We start from the raw sequence: 19,611 nt of genomic DNA, 5'->3' as shown, positions 1-19,611 counted from the left end.
AACTCACTGCCTGACAGGATGGTAGAGACAGGAACCGTCACAGCATTCAAGAAGCATTTGGATGAACGCTTAAATGCCATAGCATACAAGGCTCCAGACCAAATGCTGGAAAATGGGATTAGAATAGGTAGGTGGCTAATGGCTGGTGGAGACACGATGGGCTTTCTTCTGTGCTGGAAATCTCTATGACTTGAAGACTCTTGTAAGGGTCTTTCCTGTTTGTTCTGCTTTATTCCCTTATTTCCCCTTTCTTTTATTTTTGCCCTTACATTTTTGATCCATGGATGATTTATGGACATGTGTCTTTAAGGCAGCTTGCACCTTCAATTCAAATAGAAGTGATCCAGAAGGCTGTGTTGTTTCAGACTGGCTGATATCAGTGATGTCTCGGTTTGACCGTTGGCCAATGAATTAGCCCAAAAGACCGTGCTCTTCCCAGTAACAGGCGGTGGTTGGATCTGATCCCACTGGAATGCTTCAGAGCTTCAAGGGTTGAGTTTTGATTTCAGGTTGACTCCTGGCAGGACTGAGGAAGGACTGTTATCCTTTCCCCTCTCTGTCTTTCTCCAGTTTCTGAACTGGTAGGGAGCCTGGGTGAATGAAAATTCTGAATTCTCCCTCCCTGTACCCGAACAGGCACTGGAATGTGGCAACTAGGGGCTTTTCACAGTAACTTCATTGCAGTGTTAATGTAAGCCTACTTGTGACAATAAAAAGATTATTTTTTTTAATTGTTATTAATCTGTGTACAGAGAACCATTACAGGCTGTGCAGGCACAGGGGACAACTCTCTCTGAAGAAAAGGCTGATGCAAACCGACCAACTCTCACTCTGGGAAAGGCAGAGGCCTGGAAATAAACCACAAAACAGCAGAGTTTGATATGAAGCAAAGGGCCTCTCCAGGGAAAACTGTGAGCAATACATTTATAAACTACAAATCTGGGGTGAAATTCTCCGACCCCCAGCAGGGTCAGAGAGTCGCCTGGGGGCGCCTAAAATCCCGCCCCCGCCGTGGCAGAGATTCTCCGCCACCCAGGGAGTGGCGGCGGCGGAATGGGCCGAAGTCCCGCCGCTGGGAGGCCTCTCCCGCCGCCGAGGTTTAAACCACCTCTGGAACGGCGGGCTCAGCGGCGAGAGCAGGCCCCCGGGGTCCTGGGGGGGCGGGGGGCGATCGAATCCCGGGGGGGTGCCCCCACGGTGGCCTGGCCCACGATCGGGGCCACCTCTCAGACTCCGGGCCAGTGCCTTGGCTGCACTATGTTCTTCCGCGGCTGCCACGGCCTCTGCCATGGCGGAGGCGGAAGAGAACCCCACATCGCGCATGCACCGGCAGTGACGTCAGCGGCCAGCTGCCGCTGACGTCACTGCCGGTGCATGCGCAGACCGGCGAAAGCCTTTCGGCCAGCCCCGCTGCCGGGGGCGCCGGTTTTTTGCGTCGGTCTTCTGGTGGCAACCGCTCCGGCGTGGGGCTGGCCCCTATGGGGAGAATTCCCCACCTTTGGGGAGGCGCGACCCCTGAGTGGTTGGCACCACTCCCCTACTCCGAGACCCTCTGTCACGCCGGGTAGGGGAGAATGCCGCCCAAGATCATTACAGGCTGCAAACCAAGGACTTTAATCTACAAGCTGGCTGTGAGGAAAGCATGCTGAAGAGCCACAGTTTGAAGCAAAGACTCTTATCTTTCATACTTATTATTTTTACCCCCCCCCCCCCCCCCCCCCACCCCACTATGTTTGACTGCCTTCAGTCTGTGGGAAAGTTAAAGAGGGTAATATGTTAGCTGGTTGTTAGCCAGTTGCTTTTACGGCATCTAGCATGATTAGGGCAACACGGTAGCATGGTGGTTAGCATAAATGCTTCACAGCTCCAGGGTCCCAGGTTCCATTCCCGGCTGGGTCACTGTCTGTGCGGAGTCTGCATGTCCTCCCCGTGTGTGCGTGGGTTTCCTCCGGGTGCTCCGGTTTCCTCCCACAGTCCAAAGATGTGTGGGTTAGGTGGATTGGCCATGCTAAATTGCCCGTAGTGTCCTAAAAAGTAAGGTTAAGGGGGGGGGGGTTGTTGGGTTACGGGTATAGGGTGGATACGTGGGTTTGAGTAGGGTGATCATTGCTCGGCACAACATTGAGGGCCGAAGGGCCTGTTCTGTGCTGTACTGTTCTATGTTCTATGATTATTCTGTTTATAGATAAACAGTAATTATGTTTCAACTTACAAACCTGGTGACTGTAATTGTTGGGCAGCCAAGGGCCAGAAAACTGGAATTTTTATCAGAGTTATTAGTTAATTCACTTGTGTTGCGACTCCGGGATGAGTGCGGCTGGAACTGACCCCGTGTGTACCCAGATTGTGATAACATTCTAAATTCTGCTAAACTAACAACCTGACAAATGTCAACCAAAGTGAGAGTTTGAATGTTTGACAGGGCAGCTACTGCCAAGCATGATGACGGGTTCAGAACCATGGGGATCAGGCAGTACAGTTCAATATTCACAACAAGAAGAGCTGTGCTGTTCCAAGCCATAAAATGTACCCCGAGAAACCCTGCATTCAACCCACCTTTTTCCATGTGCAAACAGAAAGAAACATTACTTTCCTAATCTATCGCTGGCTTCTAATGACAGCGAATGAGTCTTTCATTTCTATCTCACAATTGAAGAAATTATCCTCCCTATGTCAAACTACAGATGACCAACAAAATCCAACTTACCATGGCACAGAATTCACAACTGCAATACTTAGAGATCTGGCTGGTTTTCAGAAATGCGTTGTTTCAGACATATTTGAAGGTTTTCCATTTTTGACCCTATTAATAATATTACAATATATCAATGATACCCTTCAAGAAAACATTGATGCATACATGAACGCACATCACTTAAAACAAACATATTTTTTGCTTATCCATGTATTGTCAAAATGTATCTCTGTGGATATGCAATTGGAAAGGTGAATGCATCTGCCCAAATTTGTTATTGCTAAGCACGTGTCTTCTGGCTCAATCAGAAGGCACATAGCAATTTAAAAAAAAATCAAACCACGCTCAGTGGTCCAACTGTTTTCTCAACTTCTGCATTAAGATCATTCAAATTCATGTATTATTTGCCACAGGATTCAGCATGACAAGCAAATGAGGATGATCTGGGCAGAATTACTGCAGTTTGTGTGAGTTGTGACCTACTCTAGTGGCACTTGTTCTCCAAGTTAAGAATGCCCAACCAATTTTGTCAAAATCCTGCACCTGCTGCACAGTGGCATGGCTGGACATGTTTGTGTCTGTGGTGAGCTGTCCAATGCCTTTGGAGTTACTAGCAGCGAAAAGCAAGTATGTGTGGTCCCTCCTCAACTCTTCCATCTCTTCTTTGCTGCAACGCTTAAGGAAGCCACCACAGGGACATACCTGCAGGCATCAATAATAGGTTCAATCTAGGGAAGGTCTTTAATCTCCTCCAAACTGCATACCTCCACTGAAGTCACAGAGGCAGTAATCAAAACCTTAGGTATACTGATGGCTGTGCGCTCGCTGCTCACAACAAGGAACAAACCGAGACTATGACAAACAAATTCTCACGCATAGCCAAAAACATTGGTCTCTAAATCAGAGCAAGGTTATATTTCAGCCAGCACCATGCACATGTCAAGAAGCAGCAGATATAACCATTGATGGCACCGATCTCAACACTGTAGAAAACACTCATGCCCTGGTAATATTTTTTTCTAGGAATGCGACTATTGTTGAAAATGCTTGTTCCCATGTCCAGAAAGCAAGTTGTGTCTATGGCCAACTCCCTCCATCATCATATCTGGAAGCAGCAGTGAAGACTAAAGACTAAAATCAAACTCCACCAGACCACTGTCCTCACCGCTCTGCTTATCACACAGAATCCAGGTTCTGCTAAAGGTGCCACATCAAAGTTCTGTAATGCTTCCACCAAAGCCAGCTGAGGTCCAGCTCTCTTGGGTTAGGGTTAGGGTTAACACTGCAGCCAACTTGCCCATGTGGAGGCAAACACTGCAATTTGGTTCCGTTTGCTTTGAGAACCATCTATGTTAAAGTCTCATGTGTGCTGAGGAAGATCAGAGGTGTCGGAGCTGCATAGGTTCCCCCAATTATCAACGAGGACAATATGAACTGCTAGTGCTTCAGACATCAAGGTCGCTCCTGCATCAGGCATGAGAGGAGACAGAGGAATTAAATCATTTACATTTTTGGCATACTCAACAAGGAATGTACCTTGACAAATGACAGACACCTGAGCAGGAGATGGAGTTAGATGTAAATCGATTAAGCATTCAGTCAAAGGACATTATTAAGCCAACAGATATTTAACAAGAAATGAAATATTTTAAAGCGTCGCACAGATCAAAGACTGAAGATCATGCTTTGTTCCTCAATCATGCAATACTGATCTTTTTTTTGAATAGAATTCCTAAAGTGCAGGAAGCCATTTGGCCCATCAGGTCTGTAACAACCCTCCAAAAAAGCACCCTAACTAGGCCCACTCCCCTGCCCCACCCCCGTAACCCCACCAAACCTGCACATTTTTGGACTGTGGGAGAAAGAGGAGCACCTGGAGGAAACCCATGAGGAGAACATGCAAACTCCACAAAGACAGTCACCCAAGGCCGGAATCGAATACAGGTCCCTGGCGTTGTGAGGCAGCAGTGTTAACCACTGTGCCAGCATGCCAATGATCTCTTAAATGAAATTTAGACCAATCTATATAAATTTCTCATGGTTAAAGCTGATTTGTGGACTAACTGGCACCCTTAACTCCAAAGGGTCATGATATTCAAATGGTTTGACACTATTTACAATTGAAGACTTGTTAGAGGTGAAATATACCATTCATTGTAATAATAATAATTGCTTATTGTCACAAGTAGGCTTCAATGAAGTTACTGTGAAAAGCCACTAGTTGCCACATTCCAGCGCCTGTTCGGGCAGGCCGGTACGGGAATTGAACCCGCGCTGCTGGCCTTGTTCTGCATTACAAGCCAGCTGTTTAGCCTACTATTGCCACAATGGAGCCACTCTTAGAAGATTGAATGAAAGATGATGGCAGTTCACGGTGAAAATTCAATCTTGGTCATGTCCTGCTGAAGATTATACCTGCAAACACAAAAGTGGAATCTTGAACCTTTACTATCAGTCTTTCAGGATGTTATATTTTGCTTTATGTCACCTGTGGTAGTTGCTCCCAACCCTACAAATCAGAAGGTCGTAGTTTCAAATCTGACTCCTGACCTGAGCACAACAATCAAAGCTGATACTCCACAGCAGTATGAAGGAAGGGTTCCATTGTCACTTGTCTTTTGGATGAGACCTTAAACCAAAATCCTCTCTGCCTTCTCAGGTGGACATAAAATAACCCAGGCACCATTTCAAAGAGCTTGCAGTTGTAGTGATATGCATCACTGTATATGCACAAGGGGTTAAGGTAAATAACTACAACTAAGTAACCACTAGAGGGAGCACCAGATGTGTGTATATATACATAGACAAACAGAAAGTCAGCCTCTCTCTCTTCACAGGATCGGCAGCTGGTGAGCAGAACACAGACAGGCAGCTCAGATGTACCATAGTATAAAAGCTGGAGAGAGAACAAATTCATAGAAACAAAGCATCTACTTCAACTGGAAGACTACGAGATTTATTCAGACACAAGGAATAATACAGCAGTTATCCTTAATCAATGGTCCTGACCAATATTTATAACTGAGAAACAGGTTTTCTGGTCATTATCAGATAGCTATGAACAAGGTGGTTGCCTCGTTTCTTACATTGTCATGGTCTACCTCTCAATTCATGGATTAGTTTCTGCCATGGGTCTTCATTTGACCAAACTGGCTGATTCTTAACCAAAATATCTTTCAGGGAAATGGGACGGGAAATCCCATGAGGTAGTGGGATCCAGAGTGCTGGATTTGCTTCCCTTTCTTTCCTTCCTGCAACAGCTCTGCCTCATCTTTAAAATGTTGGGACTTGAAGCATAATACAGCTTAATGGACAGTCTGCCACCATTTTGAACTACTGGTAGCAAGCTCCTCCCAGACATTAATGTCAATGCTGCCACTGTTCAAGGAAAGCTCCAGAGTTTCATTGCATTGTTTTCTTTGCATTCCTCTGGAACTCTGGCCTTTAGAGAGTTGAGTAAACATTACCTGGCGGTGTTTTGGAGCAGCTGGACGCAGTGTCCAGTCCATTATAGCTGATATTTCGGCAAATGTTTCCTGAATGTTTGTGGACCTGCTTCAAGTAGGACAGTAGCATTTGTTCAACAGTCCTCCATTGAATTGGGAGGATGTGGAGGAGGCAATGCGGGTGGAATTCTTCTGGTGTCACTGATATATAGACCAGCTCTCACTGGAGTACAGGAACGTGGTGGCAATAACTGCTCTGTACTCTGTGACTTTTGTTGACTTGCAGAGACTTTGCTATCACACACACATTGAGCCTGTGTGGCCAGTATTCAATCTCTTTGTCAATAGTGGTCTTTGGAGAGAGGTAGCTGTCAAGGTATGGGAACGTAACATATTCCAGAGTCTATCCTTCAACAATTATAGGAGGTGGAATATATTACTGACCATATCTGGGTTGTCATATCGAGTTTTGTTTTGGAAATATTCAAGGACAGGCTGAGAGTTTCTTTTACGCAGGATTGAAGAGATCAAAAGGGACTTGAAAATCTGGTTTGCTAGGATCCACCAGTCATTGGGATGCATGTCTGGGTTGGTTGTAAAGCCTTGCAACGCCACCAGACATTCATACCGCACATGAAAATCAGACAATTCACTGAGTATGCTGCAATATGCATGTGCTAGCTCAGCTGGGCATACTTTCAAGGACTCAATATTTTCATTGGACTCTGGTTTGTGGCAGGATAACTGAGAAATAAAGACTTCAAGCTCTACAAATACCAAAAAGGCGTTCTGCCTACTGCACAAATTAGTAGGTGGCATATGGATTTCATTGCCGGTGCAATGCCAGGCACACAGGCTGCACGTCCCAATAACTGGTGGATTGGATCAAACAGCACATTCCTTTGGCTGTCAACAAAGTCACATTTGAAAAGCTGACAACATAATGTCTAATATTTGTTGTGATTCCCTGATTGGGCAGCATTGCTGCACAGTCCTGAGTGCGCTAAAAATTATACCAGTAACCAATTTAATTTTATCTGTGCAATGTAGTTCACTTATGCTTTTGAGAAGCGACATATTTTCATATGCAGGGACCATTCCTTTGCAGCCAAAAGGACTATGTCCAGGCATTGCATCTATTTTGAATAAACAAAAGCATGTGGAAACAATAGCTTCCCGGTGCATTAACCATGGCAACATTTGAACCAACAAGAGCTGACTTGTCAATCAATCAGCATTCCTTTTGTCATGCAGTATATCTTGCTGTTTCTTTTGATATTTGCTATTCTTGCCTATGTCCTAATGAGTGCAAGAAGAAAAGTTTTGGTAACATAATTTTTCAGCGTTACTTAAGTTTTGTGCTGCCAAGTGCCTACTTCTAAAGTGCTTTATTAGCATTAAGTTCTTTGGGTATTCAGTTATTGTGAAGGATGAGATATAAATGCAAGTCTTTTTTTTGTTACGTGGACCTCAGTGAGGGAAATGGCAGGGAAATAGCACAAAGTCATGTTGCTCTTTTGGAGAGATGACACAGACAAGATAAGATGGGCCAAATAGCCTCCTTCTGCACCATAACAATTCAGTGATTCTGAGAACAGCCTAGGCTGCATATGTTAAAATACAATAATTCCTTCACAACTGATACTCTAATGTCAGGATAGCAGTATCCTATGTCTCTGTTAGCGTGCACATAGCAAAAACTGAGGTTGATAAAAGAGAAAAATCACTGTGGTACAAAGTGAAGAATTAACGTGTGCAATAAATTTATAGTCTGATCGTTTGAATCATTTCTGAATAAAAATATTCCTAACCTGTATACTAAATGACCCGCATGAAGCATTCTCACTTACATTATGGATAATTTGTAGACTGGTGTTAATGCTTGTGGTTAATGTTTTATGTGATTATTCGATATAACTCAAACTAAACACATGGTGGACCATACTTATTAAATACATCAATTTCCTTTGCGACTTTTACATTCTGAGAGATTTTTTTTAGTAGATTCGTACACTCAACTGTTTTAAATCAATTCAGGTGTGCTCTGTTTTAAATCTGCTTGCTTTGAATGGACTGAGTCGATGCTGGGAGAACAGCTGTTGAAATCCCTCCATTTCATGATGTGCATGTGTTCCTCTTCAACTTACCATACAGCAAAGTTAAATTATTTTATTGGGGAATACAATAAGCACTAATTAAACAACTAATTTTGGTTTGGCAGCTCACTGGTAAACTCAATCATTGAACACACAATTCACGCCTATTGGAGCTCAACTTCAACCATGTATGGATATCACAAACAACTGCTTCAACACAGACACTCCAACCACCTCCCCTTGCAGTCAGCAACCCTGTTTGAGGCACATTCATTCTTAATAGCCAGTCATGCTTAGGGACTAAGGAGTTTAACAATAACCAGTCTGCTCATGCATACATAGTTGATATTTCTTTATTCTTTGCTGGGGTATGGTGTTGCAGGTTGTGGATCTGGAGTCAGGCAAGGATGGCAGAATTTCCTTCTCGAAAAGGCATTCATGATCCAAATGGGTTTTTAGAAATAAATCACTTGCTGAGGCTAGCTTACAATTCCAGATTTTAATTAATTGAATTTAAGTTCCACCAGCGACCATAGTTGGGCTTGAACCCATGGTGGAATTTTCAGTGACACTGTCCAAATCTTGAATGTTAATTTGAGCCTCTTGATGACTCGTCGAATGACATTACCACCAATCCACCTTTATCCCTATACTGATGTAATAAGGAAGTGGAGACTCATGGTCAAAGTACAGCATTGTACTATTGGAGGGGGACATATTCAAATATGTGAGTAGTCAGTGATGCCCAGCACCAATCAAAATCATCTTGCATGTCGAATTTTGCTACCCTGAAAATAACCTTTAATTTTCCCTTTCGAAAATTAATCAGCACTAATCACGAATAATCATTGCCTAAACACTAACTGCACACAATCTGTCATTTTGCTTTGCACAGTGCCGGTATAATATCTCTCAAGAATTTGAAATGCAAAATGACAAAAACAAAATGAGAGGTGTTGTGATATTCACTGGCACAGGAGCAATGGCGGACTTTGCAGAGATCTTGAACAATCAAGTCACATATTGTCGTGATGGTTTCCATCTTTATTAAAAACATAATCACAAACTGCTCCTCAGATAGAATCACAGGATTGTGATCGGACGGCACAGTGGCGCAATGGTTAGCACTGATGCCTCACAGAACCAGGGACCTGGGTTCAATTCCACCCTTGGATCACTGTCTGGGTGGAGTTTTCACACTCTGCCCATGTCTGCGTGGGTTTCCTTTGGGTTCTCCGGTTTCTCCCGCAGTCCAAAGATGTGCAGGTTAGGTGGACTGGCCATGATAAATTTCCACTTAGCGTCCAGGGATGTGCAGGTTAGATGGGATTGCAGGAATAGGGCAGGGGAGTGAGCCTAGGTTGGGCGCTCTTTCAAAGGGTCAGCGCAGACTCAATGGGCTGAATGGCCTCCTTCTGCAATGTAGGGATTCTATGATAATAATAATTTGAGTAATATTAACAAATAGAACAGCTAACTTATCATCAACCCATAAATCCTTCACTTCAATGGAATATCCTCCTCTTCTGTACTTTGACCCATCTTACATTCTTGACTCCTCAAGAATACTCCATTCAAAAAGTGGCAAACCAGAAGGAGTATGTTTTTTAAACCTAATCTGGGCCAGGATTCTCCCCTACCCCGGGGGGCCAGCGGAAGTCTGCGCATGCGCCGGAGCGTCAGCAGCTGCTGACGTCATCCTGGCACATGCGCGGGGGAGGGGGTCTCTTCCGCCTCCGCCATGGTGGAGACCGTGGTGGAGGCGGAAGAAAAAGAGTGCCCCCACAGCACAAGCCCGCCCTCCGATCGGTGGGCCCTGATCGTGGGCCAGGCCACCATGGGGGCACCCCCCGGGGCCAGATCGGCCCGCCCCCTCCCCCCCCCCCCCCGAGGACCCCGGCGCCCGCCCACGCCACCAATCCCGCCGGCACCAGACGTGCTTTGATTTCCGCCGGCGGGAAAGGTTTGTCAGCGGCGGGACTTCGGCCCATTGCGGGCCGGAGAATCGCCGTGGGGGGCCCGCTGACCGGCGCGGCGCGTTTCCCACCCCCGCCGATTCCCGGGTGGCGGAGAATTCGGGCCATGGCGGGGGCGGGATTGACGCCGGCCCCAGGCGATTCTCTGACCCTGTGGGGGGGTCGGAGAATTCCGCCCCTGGTGTAGTTCTGCTGATGCCAGAAATTACATGCACTTCCCAAATCATGTTTTGTTTAATTTAATAGTTTTACAGAAATTGCTGACTATAAGTTTCAGGCAGATTATATATGGGACACAGAATTTGCTTTGGCAAAAAAAAATCAATTGAGAAACTGATTTCTGCCAAAATTCCAATTTTCCACTCGACAGATAATCAAGTAGGGAATATATTTAAACTTGAAAAATAGCCCAAGGTGCTACTGGTCAAACGAGTGATACATTTTCCTCCCAAACCTGTTATAATGAATGTGTAATTCACTGAGTATGTTATTTGCCAGGCAATTTACATTATCCATACAGACTTGCATTTTCTTTGTCACTTCTGCCTTGCACATTATTTCCCTGCTACCATCTTCACAGTGGAGTCAGACACAGCAGTAGAATATTTTGCATGCATATTGGAAAGTCTTCAATGGATAATAAAAAAAACAGCAGATGTGATAACCGCTGATGAGTCAATAAAAAAATGAATGGCTGCTGTAATTGCACCGCATCGGAATAGGTGACAGGATAGTTTGGGAAATGTCAGCTCCCTTGATATTTTAAGATAGCCAAGTCAAATGTCACAAATGAGATTATTCATTGCCAACTGCTTAATTCATGTCCTTAGGTAAGGAGCACTGGCAAACAGATTTGCTTTGAATGACAACATAGCCTTTGCCTGCATGCAGATTGAAAGGCTGATGTCGGCTAGAATGGTCCTTTTTTGCAGCAACACCCCCATTGTTACCATAAATGCATTCACAGCTTAGGCTGATACATACAAAGATGTGAAATGATGGGCAGAAAACGACCAGCAGGTCCATCAAGCCAACCACATACCACAATGGCTGGACCATCAGAGCTAAACACTGCTGGGAGAGGCATAGACACATGATACAAACAGGGCACATTGGAGGGAATAATACTCTGACCCCCCCCCCCCCCCCCCCCCCCCCCCATTGATTGAAAACAGCACAGGAAATCACATGGATCAAGTATTCCCGATAAAGCCACATATAAGACCATAAGACCATAAGACATAGGAGTGGAAGTAAGGCCATTCGGCCCATCGAGTCCACTCCGCCATTCAATCATGGCTGATGGGCATTTCAACTCCACCTACCAGCATTCTCCCCGTAGCCCTTAATTCCTCGCGACATCAAGAATTTATCTATCTCTGCCTTGAAGCCATTTAGCGTCCCGGCCCCCACTGCACTCCGCGGCAATGAATTTCACAGGCCCACCACTCTCTGGCTGAAGAAATGTCTCCGCATTTCTGTTCTGAATTTACCCCCTCTAATTCTAAGGCTGTGCCCACGGGTCCTCGTCTCCTCGCCTAACGGAAACAGTTTCTTTGCGTCCACCCTTTCTAAGCCATGTATTATCTTGTAAGTTTCTATTAGATCTCCCCTTAACCTTCTAAACTCCAATGAATACAATCCCAGGATCCTCAGCCGTTCATCATATGTTAGACCCGCCATTCCAGGGATCATCCGTGTGAATCTCCGCTGGACACGCTCCAGTGCCAGTATGTCCTTCCTGAGATGTGGGGCCCAAAACTGGACACAGTACTCCAAATGGGGCCTAACCAGAGCCTTATAAAGGCTCAGTAGCACATCGCTGCTTTTATATTCCAACCCTCTTGAGATAAATGACAACATTGCATTCGCTTTCGTAATCACAGATTCAACCTGCATGTTTACCTTTAGGGAATCCTCGACTAGCACTCCCAGATCCCTTTGTACTTTGGCAGTCATGAGTCATCGTATAACTCTATATCTTCCATATAGAGTCATAGGGCTGGATTATCCAGCCTCCCAGCTGCGTGTTTTCAGCAGTGGGAGGTACCACGTAGTTTGCTGGCAGTGTGATTCTCTGTTCCCACTGCTGTCAATGGGAAATTCCACTGAAGCCACCCCACGCCACCGGGAAACCATTCGCAGGCAGCGGGATTCTCTGATCTGCCAGTGGGACCCAGAGAATTCCGCTGCCAGTGAACTGCCAGAGAATTCCGGTCATAGACTTTTACAGCACAGAAAAAGGCCCTTCGGCGCATGGCGGCTATGCCGGTATTCGAGCACCTGTCTATTCTAATCCCATTTTTCAGCACTCGTTGCGTAGCCTTGTATACTATGGCATTTCAAGTGCTCATCTAAATGCTTCTTAAATGTTATGGATGAGATCTCGGTCCCAGTCAGGAACTCCCCTTGAAGGCATGTAGTGCCTGTCATTGTATTCCAGAGTCTCTAAATGTATTCCAGAGACAAATAATCTTATGGGAAAAGAAAAACTGTTTAACATCCAGCCCATTCCTACATTTACATTATTTAAACTCATACTGGCCTTTTCCAATCAGTTGAACGGGCATTAACTATCAACTGGGATTCTATTCAGCACTTTAATTATTTTATAGACCTATGTAAAGACACAAGCCTGGATTCCCCATTGGCGGGATCCTCCATTTCGCCGGCACTGCACTCACGCCCATGGGTTACCCGATGCCATGGGGGCACCCACAATGGGTAACCCCACTGGCCGGCTGCTGGGACGGAGGATCTGCCTGCCGACATGGCGCACCACACCAGAAAACGGGTCCAGAGGGATGCAGAATCCCGCCCACTGTGTCTAAATCTACACTAAGCAATTAGACCATGAACTTAAAGCCATTCTGAGTAGTGTTTTTGAAAACAAAGCCTTGTGTTTACATTGCACTTTTTATGACTTAGGCAACCTAGAAATGCATGAAATCATGTGAGAGGACATCAGGCATGTATCTCGAAGTGATCGCGCCCTCATGTTACATTCTGGTCAGCCGACGCATGCACAAGTTGTAACGGCACTCAATCACAATCACAGCGCCCATTTTAAATTAATGAATCAATTAACGAGGACTTTACATTGCCCATCTGCCTTTACGGTTGGTGAGAGACTGGATTGGGTAGGCGGACTTTACATTTAAACTGTAATCCCAATCGAGGGCAGGGTGAAACATCAAGGCTGAAATAAAACTAACAAACGCATCTGGAGACAGATGTCTGTGTATGATTGTGTTGCCTAGCACTTGTGGTATAATTCAAACATCCATATTTATTTTTCATTGATCAACAGCTCCCCGAAACTGATCAGCAGTGACTGTCCCCCTGATGGAGCGCATTGGAGATGCCAGCCCCGACCCTCCCTTTTCTCAGTGCCCACCCTCTTCCCTCCCTCCCTGACTGCGCTACGTCTTTCCCAGTGCGTGTTTCATGTTGGATGGCAGTTAATTTGCCAGTCATTGTGGAATTGCACTCCAGGGCTGACCATGATCAGAACACATTTCGTGCCAGCTTCCAGTGTGCGCACCTGAAGGGCGAAGAATTCAGGCCCATGCAGAGTAATGGGCCAAGGACCAATATCTGGAGAACTGGTAACAAATCTCCCGATGAAACATATCCATTAAGGGTAACTCTAAAGCTGTGGGATCTGAGCTATTTGAAACATTTTTCTACTGATACCACACAATTTATTTTGTGAGGTATTTGAGATACTTGGAAAGGCTTTCTGCAAGTTAAAGTTGATGATGTCTATGGGCTCTCTCATCCATTAGCGACTTCCTCAAAAACACTTTATCAAATTTGATAGGCGTAAATTATTTTTTCCAGCTTCCCTGTTGAGATTTTCTAATGGCCCATCCCCTTTCGAAGTGATCATAAAAGACATTTTATGATCCCTTCTCGTGTCTTCACAATAATGAATATCAGGCCGAAATGCCTGTAGTTTTCTGGTTCTGATGTATCCCCTTTTCTGAAAATAGCAACCGCATAAGCTTGCTTTCAATCAAACAGAAATATGCTGACTCTACCGAAATATTGAAGATACTAACATAGAGCTCACAGAGTACCTGTCCCATCTTCTTAATCACCCTTGAATGGATATTATTTGAATCTGGAGCCCTAACAATTTTCAGATCCCCTAATCTTTCCAATTGAAATGATCTATATTTTGCTATTCGACCCTGAGCACCTCTCATCCAGAATTTAAACGTTATTTTTAGGAGTCTTCTCCTGTAATGGAAACCGTCAATCTACATCTGTGCCCTAACCTGTCTCTCATCACTTGACTTATGTCAGACATGGATTGCTGCCTAAATGGACTAACAGACATTTAAATTAATGCAGTGTTGTGACAAATTATATATTATTGTTCCTGTTCTCATGTGAAAAGTGGCTGAATGAACTTAACTGTCCATATGAATTGATAATATTTGGAGTAAATTTAAAGCGAAGGATAAAAGTAGCCAGTATTTTTGACTTTCAGCTGATGGCTTTTGTTACTAATATCTACACTGTGCTAATATGTAAATCAATTATGAAAGGCATTTTGTAAGACTGTACAGAAAGACTGATTCACTCCAGGAGTGATTGCATAAGAAATAGGGCTTAGTTATTTTTACAAACAAAAATTTATTAAAACAAAAGAAAAACCATATTTAAGCTTTCAAACTTCAAATCTAACAAGAGCAGCTCACATGTATCTTTTAACACCAGCACACAATTTCCCATTAAACAGCACGGAAAATGGACATACAGCTCTCAACTCCACTTAGACAGGTAGGCACGCAACAATGATATTTGCATTTCAGAACATATTCCTGTTGTTGGAATAGCTCCTTCAAACTTGTTTTCGAAAGCCAGTCTCTGTGGGAGCTATTCATGACCTCTCCCGATGGCTTTCCAGATCCTTTGGCTCGCACCTGTTCCAGCAGGATTCATTTCTCTCTCTGAGCTCAGCCCAACCCCTCAAACAATGGTTCTGTCCTGGCGGCCCAGACTTGAACTTATCATTGCTATCTGGGCTATTGATTACCCACCCCTGGTTACAAAAAAGAACAGGGCCATGCTATGAATATGCAATTACCATCCAATTTACAGACAAAAGAGACCATCAGACTCTGTAATGGGCTAATAGCTGGTCAGATCAGTGTGTCCCGGAGGGCAATGGATCTTGAGTGAATCAACCCGGCTGAACAGGGGTATCATGTGTATCCCCATTAATGAGTTTAAGTCTGAATGGGACAATGTAACTCAGGCTAGGTGTGGACATATACCTCTGACTCAGTGATAGCAGTTTTACCCTCAGTCTGTTAACCCCTAAAATGCCTACTACATTTTCCATCCCATTTTGGATCCAATTTTCAAACAACTCTCTGTTGTAGCACAATGGATCATGCAGCTTGGAGTCAGGACTGTCAAAGGAGGCATTAACAAGCATTTTTGTTCTGTCTATAGAATATGACATACATTTTAGGCAACGACTGATGAGATGTGAATGACAGAAGCCAGAATCGTCTTGGGTGAAATTGAACTGAAAGTGAGTGCTGGACCAGTTTCAGATTGTGGGTGAACAGACTTTGATTACATCCACTGCTGTGAGGAGTACAGTAGTTTTAAATGATCAGGCCATTGGCTGCTGTCATTGCTCAAAGCTTGTGCTGTTCCGTATTTTCCCTACTTGCAAATATTACATCTTCCGGAACAGCTCAGGGAGAATTAAAATGCATAGTTATTACTGAGGGCAGTCAGCGTCTTATAGGATATAAGATTTCTGCTGGGCAGGAAAATGCAGGGATCTAATTTCAGACTTTAGGGAATATGTGCAATTTACTTTTGGGAAGGGCAAACAATTCTGCTGTTAAAACACAGATTACAAAAATGCCAAAATGAATTGGAGCAGCCACGAATGGGAATTGCTATCCCACTGCAGTCTTCTTCAAAGTTGCTCTGCAAAAATATTTTGAAAAATTTGCAATGCTCTATTTTATTTTGACAAAGAACGTTACCTTGACAGATAGACATCTCCAACTTCCACAAACACAACCAATCTGTGAGCAAACCCTTCTAAATCATTTCCGAGCCAAGACTAATCACAGATTAAAATGTGAGTGAATATATCCAACCAGGGTGGATTCAATATAGCAAGGCCATGTTTGATACATCGAATAAAAAGTCTACGGCTATGGGGCAGCAAGGTGGCGCAGTGGATTAGCACTGCTGCCTCACAGGGCCAAGGTCCCAGGTTCGATCCCAGCTCTGGGTCACTGTCTGTGGAGTTTGCACATTCTCCCCGTGCCTATGTGGGTTTTGCCCCCACACCCCAAAGATGTGCAGGTCAGGTAGATTGGCCATACTAAATTGCCCCTGAATTGGAAAAAATGAATTGGGTACTCTAAATTTATTTTTTAAAAAGTCTACGGCTATGATACCAATTAGGTGAATAAAAAGAAAGTAAAACTTAAACATATTTGCGGAGGGTGATCAACAATGGGCGACATCTGTGCGTTGCACTGGCGGTGTCATGCTAAACCGGCATTTACATGCAGTTAAATGTGATTAGCAGGTTGGATGTAGAATGCTCCACCCTTCCGCGATGCTTCTCTCCTCTCAGGCGGATGTCCCACAGGAGCGAATTACGACAAGTATTTACAAGCGTGGACTGCGCGCCATGGCTGTGGAAGGGGAGGTTGAGGCTAGAAAAACACTGAAAAACAGTTGAAAACTATCGGGCTTGCTCTTTGGGTGGGGAGAGGGGGGTGGGCTGTCTGGGATCTGGGTGGCCTTGCTCAGACCACCATTGCTGCAGTCTGATTTTTAAACACGCACCTAGTGCTACAAGCTCCTGGCTGCTCACTCTGCTGAGTGCTGCCTGTATCCTTTAAATGCCCAGAAGGCCTCTGGTCATCTCGGTGCCCATCCAGGCCACCGCTCTGGACACCCTCATACCCCAAATTTATCATCGGGGCCAAGCGCAATCAGGAGCCCACCAGATGTTGTCACTCCTCAGAAGCCCTGCCCCAATGCAGAGGGAGCAGGGGGTCAGCAGAGGACACCCCAACCAGGTGACACCTGCACTGCAGCCTTTGGAACCCTCCCTGGTTCTCTTCCCCTCTTGGGCAGAGGACTCAACCCCTCTGGATCACCAGCTGTCTCCTCCTGGTGAGAATGGCAGCACTGACTGCCTCTGCAATCCCTTCCAGGCTGTCCTCAGGGGGACAGGCTGGAGTCTACGGCCCACGCTGGGTAAGGGGTGTCCCTCCGCTTCTCATTGGCATAGAGCTGTGGGTCCACATTGGACTCACGTCCCCGGGGTCAGGTCTTCTCTGAGCTATCTTGGTGGCTGCAGTGAGTGTGTTGGAAGTGGAGCGCTTAAAAACATCCAGGCTCCTTGGCGCTAACTCTGACCCCAATGGTTAGAACGTCTGTTGGTCCGGGAATTGCTCGGAATTCACGACAGCAGAGTGCTGACACATTAGCATGTCCTGAGTTGCTTCACAAATAGCGCCCCCTATGGGAACGCCAACCACAAATAGTTCAGTCCCGGCATCATCATTAGGTGTGATTTAACGATAACAATGGCCACAATTTAACAAAAAAACAGAGTCTTATTTTGGGTGCTATTAGCGGGGTGTTTCCCAAGCCTGCGCCGCTGAGAACGACACTGATATCAAAAGGGGTCTCTGTTTTGTGCGAGGCCTCTGCAGGGAACTCCCCGCAGAGGCCGCACTTACCTTACTTCCTGTCGTCAGTAAAGGGAGAGATCGGGGGGCCCCGATCTCTCAAACTCCTCACCGCAGCTTCTGGACACCCTTCCCCACGCCCATTCTTACCAATTAGGGAGCCGTCGAGCCCCCCTTCACCCACCTCATAAGGGCAAGGCACCCCTGGACCCGATCCCTGGCACAGGCAATCTGGCACCATGGCACTGCCAGCCTGGCACCCTGGCAGTGCCCTGCCAGTTTGGCAGCGCCAGGATGGTACTGCCATGATTACATTCTGGCAGTGCCAGAGTGCTCGGCTGGCATCAGGAGTGCCAGGATACCACCCAGCAGGAGGTTTTCTGATTTCCTGGGAGACACCCCCAAGCGCCGTTATGCCTGATCCACATTTGTGGAAACCAGTGATAAACAGCATGTTTGATCCCGCACCTTGAGATTCTCCGGTGCAGAAATATTTAAGTGAAGCTAACTGCTCACTTAAATATGCAAATCTGGATTCCACCCAGTGATGGCGAGCTGCAGATCGTGACGTGTCGTGAGGTACCCCGAAAACTGTAAATCTCACAATATGCCTCTTGTGTGATTTAATAGCCTTGTCGCGTTAACGAGTCAGGTAGGACGATGCCATTAGATCGCGCCCTTAGTAGGGGCCCAGGAAAACAACAAAAAAGATTAACAGGCTTAAGGAAAATAGGGAAGTTTGCAGAGTGGTCAGACAACTATAATTTCATGTTGATAAGTGAGAGGTGTGTATGGAGTAATAAGGAAAGGCACGATACTCTGAATGGAACAATGTGGAAGGTGTGATTAAGTACTTTCATTTTTGGATTGTAGCCATCACTGGCAAGGCTGACCTTTATTGCCCAGCCCGACTTATCTATTGGTGGTATTGGAGACTTCTTGGACTTCTGAAGTTGGTGTAACATAACTGTTGGGTAAGAGGTTCCAGGATTTTGAATCAGTGACAATGAAGAAGTCTCAGTCAAGTCACATGTGATTTTTGATGGGAACATAAAGGTTGTCAGACAGACCAAAACTTCAAGTACATCGTTCCCTGAAAGTATGACTCCAGACAGATGAAGCCATTAAAACTGCCAATAGTATTTTGGATGCCATTTATGGGGCATAGTGTACAAGACAAGGAAGCAATGATAAATTTGTACAAAACATTCATCAAGTCACAGTTAAAAGAGTGCTGCGTGTTCCTCTGGGCTCCATGGGAGAGTTTCGACCTCTGTTTCTCTGGATATTCGATTCCAAAACTCCAGGCAGTGAAGGATAGAACTGGAGCCTAATATTTGCGTGCTTTCATAAGGTTTTATTTACAGAAATAGACATTTCAAATATGCATCGCTTAACCCAACAACTACAGTTTCAGATTTCTGTACACTGGAGTTCAAGTGTCTTCACACTTAATGCCCACTGCCTGACCATAATTAAATTCTCAATTGCTATACTTAACAGTGGGCTCCCTCCCCCTTCCATAAGACCCATTGCCCCTTTCCAGTCCCCATGACAAATTACCTGAGTGCCAGAAGCAGCATCCATTCTGCCCAATTTGTACCTGCCAACAGCTGGTTAGTTGCCTCTTCACATCTGTTTGCAGGCAGGCAGGTACCCAACTTTTTCCACTGTGGTTCAACTCTTATTGTTGGCCTTCCCTCC

At 45.3% G+C, this 19,611-nt stretch overlaps 1 protein-coding gene across 5 annotated transcripts in view; it reads right to left on the bottom strand.

Moving 5' to 3' along the window:
* Positions 1-19,611, bottom strand: part of LOC119969612 (disks large-associated protein 4-like) — an 847,967-nt gene that overhangs the window by 694,494 nt on the left and 133,862 nt on the right. The window contains exon 3 of one of the 5 annotated variants that reach the window (XM_038803470.1): positions 2,708-2,803. The exons of the other annotated variants lie outside the window; for them this stretch is intronic. The gene's annotated coding sequence lies outside the window, so the exon portion shown is untranslated. The remainder of the gene's footprint in view (positions 1-2,707; positions 2,804-19,611) is intronic. 5 annotated transcript variants of the gene reach the window in all.

Source organism: Scyliorhinus canicula, chromosome 7 (genome assembly GCF_902713615.1).
Source record: "Scyliorhinus canicula chromosome 7, sScyCan1.1, whole genome shotgun sequence".
Lineage (NCBI taxonomy): Eukaryota > Metazoa > Chordata > Chondrichthyes > Carcharhiniformes > Scyliorhinidae > Scyliorhinus > Scyliorhinus canicula.
This window is presented reverse-complemented; position numbering and strand designations above follow the sequence as displayed.